Source organism: Palaemon carinicauda, chromosome 13 (assembly GCF_036898095.1).
Source record: "Palaemon carinicauda isolate YSFRI2023 chromosome 13, ASM3689809v2, whole genome shotgun sequence".
Lineage (NCBI taxonomy): Eukaryota > Metazoa > Arthropoda > Malacostraca > Decapoda > Palaemonidae > Palaemon > Palaemon carinicauda.
The window spans coordinates 98,713,354-98,717,359 of record NC_090737.1 but is presented as its reverse complement, the minus strand read 5'-3'; positions in this window follow the sequence as shown (position 1 = coordinate 98,717,359).

Below are 4,006 nucleotides of genomic sequence, written 5' to 3'. Positions count from 1 at the left end.
TCATATATAGTGCATGTATGTGTGGATCAAAGGGAAAAAGAACAAAAGATTGCATAAAAGTGAGCACAAAGGGCCGAGCTAAGGGGGACTTCTGAAAATAGACTAAGATACAACCCACTGAAGATGCAGCGAACGTTGTTATTGGAGGAAAATCCTGATGATTCGGGGAGCAAATAAAATCATGCAGAGAGAGAGAGAGAGAGAGAGAGAGAGAGAGAGAGAGAGACAGGAGGGGGTGCTTCTGTATCAAATTGTCTGTTGGTATCGATGTACGCTATTTATGTATGAGAGATCTAAAGATAATTTCATTTATATGAATTAGTCTCGAGGTAAAAATGTAAGCGGGGAGAGAGAGAGAGAGAGAGAGAGAGAGAGAGAGAGAGAGAGAGAGAGAGAGAGAGAGAGAGAGAGAGAGAGAGCTTCTGTATCAAATTGTCTGTTGGTAACGATGTGCGTTAAATATGTATGAGAGATCTTAAGATAATTTCATCTATATGGATTAATCTCAAGGTAAAAATGTATGAGAGAGAGAGAGAGAGAGAGAGAGAGAGAGAGAGAGAGAGAGAGAGAGAGAGAGAGAGAGAATAACACTATCTATATCTAGAACAATAAAGCAGAGGTAACTCAGTAAAGGACAGGCACTATCTACCTGGTTTACTTCCCTTGCAATAACCAGAAGGGTAGATAAAAGGGAAAAGTGTGTATAATAGAGATTCAGAGGAGGGAACTGAAAGCTTGATGCTGGAAAAAAAAAAAAAACACTGGGTAAACATTATATTAGAATTGGTGAATTAATTGAATTATACGAACTAAGATATCTTTAATATAAATGCACAGCTCAAAATTGATCATTGATGAGGGCAGTTATTTGGTTTACCGATACTGTAAATGTTTACTTAGTATGTGTGATTGGTTTATATATCATATGTTAAAGCTGCAGTAAATGTGGATATACTATGTGCAAGAGAAAGGTAGTACCGTAATTGCAATATTTTTCCTAACGATGGCATCACGAATCGATGTATGGGATTTGGGAAGGTTGACCAGACGCTGGGTCTGGGAAGGCCATTCAGCGCCATCGTAAAAAAAAAAAAAAAAAAAAAAAAAAAAAAAAAAAAAAAAATTACTTTTCTTATTACTAATTAGATAAGAGACTGAAGCCGTGTTCCTTATTCAAATGAAACTAGTTTCCAAACAGAAATGGTAACAATACGTTTTACTCTCCAGATATCTGTGAATAATAAACACTAATGTAGAATTTGAAATTATCAATCATCTTTTAAAATTTCATACAAATTCATCGTAGCCAATGATAACATTCGATATTCCCAAGGCAATTAGAAACAAAGTGCTACTAAGCAAAATTATTTAGGTGATAATTTATGAAGGCTATGGCATAGTCCTCAAAATCTTGCCTGAACTCTCCAATGTCAGACACTAAATCCTCGATGACCTATTGGAAACGTCCCTGCCTGGCGATTTGTCTGACTGGGGTTCCAGTATTGTTAAAGTTCAATAGCTTCTTGTAGTCTGCAACCTCGCCATCCTTGTGAGCTAAGGATGGGGGATTTGGGGGAGCCCATGGTTCTACCAAATGTATCAGCTGGACAGAGCTAGAGACAGAACCAGGTGGAAGCAATTGACAACCCACGTCGAGGACATGGCACCAAGATATATAGCCTATATGGGTCTATCTGCTGAGATATGAGCAGCCTTTGACTGGTCCTCCATTGGCTTAGCTTGGGAGGAGAGGGGGCTTATGAGCTGGTTGTGTTTATATAAAGGTGCAATGGGTGTGAGTGTGAGAAAGAAGGAAGTGAAAGGGGGAAAAGGAGAGGAAGAATATTCAAGCGACTCTGAAAATGAAGAAAGCATGGCTGGTCCAAACGACTGCGGTTGGTGCAAAAAAAGGGGTAAGATCAAACCAAGAAGCTATAGAATGTGATTTGTGTGATGTATGGTTCCACATAGGCTGTGGTCAACTAGACAGGAGTGAATTTAAGAAAATCAGTGAATCTAAACATGCCCGATAGTTTTGTAGTAGATGCCGGGGGATTTCAAAAACTTGAAGGCAGAAAACAAAAAACTTGGGAAACAGTAAGATGAGCTCAGGGATAATTTCATAGGGCTGCAGGATACGGTAGATGAGTTAAAAAAGGAGATCAGGGCCTTAGTGGATAATAATATGATAGGAACAGGTCAGCTGACAAGAGAAGAAGTTAGGGAGGAAGTTAGGGCAGAGATGATAGAAATATGGGAAAAGGAGAAAAAGAAAAACAATATAGTAATTTTCAATATAAAAGAAAGTACAAAAGTTGATAGTAATGAAAAGCTGAAAGATGATTTTGATATATGTGGGAGTTTGATTAATGTCGAGTTAGGAATGAACGATGTGGAAATTGAAGAAGTGGGTAGGTTAGGCAAACCAAGGGAAGAGAGAGAGGAACAGGGACAAAGACAAAAACCAAGGCCCATGCTAGTTAAGCTTAAAAGCACTAAGGAAAAATGGGGAATAATTGCAAGGGGAAAACACCTCAGGAAATCAACAAAAGAGGAGTTGAGACAACGTTTTCATTGCACCTGACCTCACTTTCAGGGAAAGGGAAAAAGAAAGGAAGTTGCTAGAGGAATTGAGAGAGAAAAAAGAAAATGGAGAGCAGGGGTGGTACATAAAGAGAGGAGAACTAGTAAGAAACGACAATTTTCGCCAAGAAGCAAACGCAAACAGAGCGAATTAGAAAAGGTATAAATTTAGACAAAAAAGTTAGCAAATGTATAAAAATATGCCTGTTAAATATCCAAGCACTAACCAAGCAGAAATTAATAGAAATAGAAAACGAGATGAACACAAATAAAATTCATATATTTTGTTTGACAGAAACGCACCAAAAAATAGATAAAATACAGCTAATTAAAGGTCTGTTAAAGATAGAAAAAAGAAGGGATTTTAAAGACAAAAAGGGTGGAGGGTTAATGTTAATTTTTAAAAACAATAATATCACTGAAGCAGAGGAAATAGAAACAAAACATAGTGATATAATAATGGTACAGTGCAAAATCCACAACTTAGTATTCCTGATAATACTGGTATATTTCGCAGCAGGAAATACAGAAGAAGATAGAAAAAGAGATCAAGAATTGAAAGCGGAATGTCAAAAATTAATACAAAAAGCCGGAGAAACAACTCCTTTGCTAGTTATGGGGGATTTTAACGGCCACGTGGGATTTCTTGGGCACCAACAAATAGACAGAAATGGGGAAATGGTGCTAGATTGGATGGGTAACCACAACCTAACACTATTAAATGGAGATGAAAGGTGCTCAGGACTATACACGTGGAATAGACAAGATCAGCATAGTGCTATTGATTTTGTTCTTGCAAATAATATGCTATATAAACATTTTAAATGTATGGAAATAGATGAAGATAAAACAGTATTAGACATATCAGATCACAACTTAATAACAGTAGAATTGGAAGTAAAAACAAATGCGAAAATAATTACAATAAAGGGAAGTGGGAAGAAATTACATATCATAGCAGTGACACAAAAGATATAGACGAATATGTGAAATCTATAGAGAGAAAACTTGTCAGCAAGGATGTAAAAAACATTGAAGAGCTAAACACAATGGCAGAAATGAAACAAGAACAATTGGCTAAAACATATAGGAGAAGGGTAACAAATGAAGGGAAGACCAAAGAACAACCTTGGGTAACCGAGGAAATAAGGAGAAAGATTAAGGAAAGAAAGGAAATTAATAGAAAAAAGAGAAATGAAAAAGATATTAGGTTAAAAAGAGAATTAGAAGAAAAATACAATCATAAGAAGAAAGAAGTACAAATACTGGTGAAAGAGAGCATAACGTTATATGAGAAAAAGAAGACCAGGGAGATAAGAGATGATAAAAACAATAAACTATGGGAAAACAAACAAATTAAGAAATTGCAACGAAATTAATAGAAAGGCAATACAATTATATGGAGATAGAGGAAATAAACTAT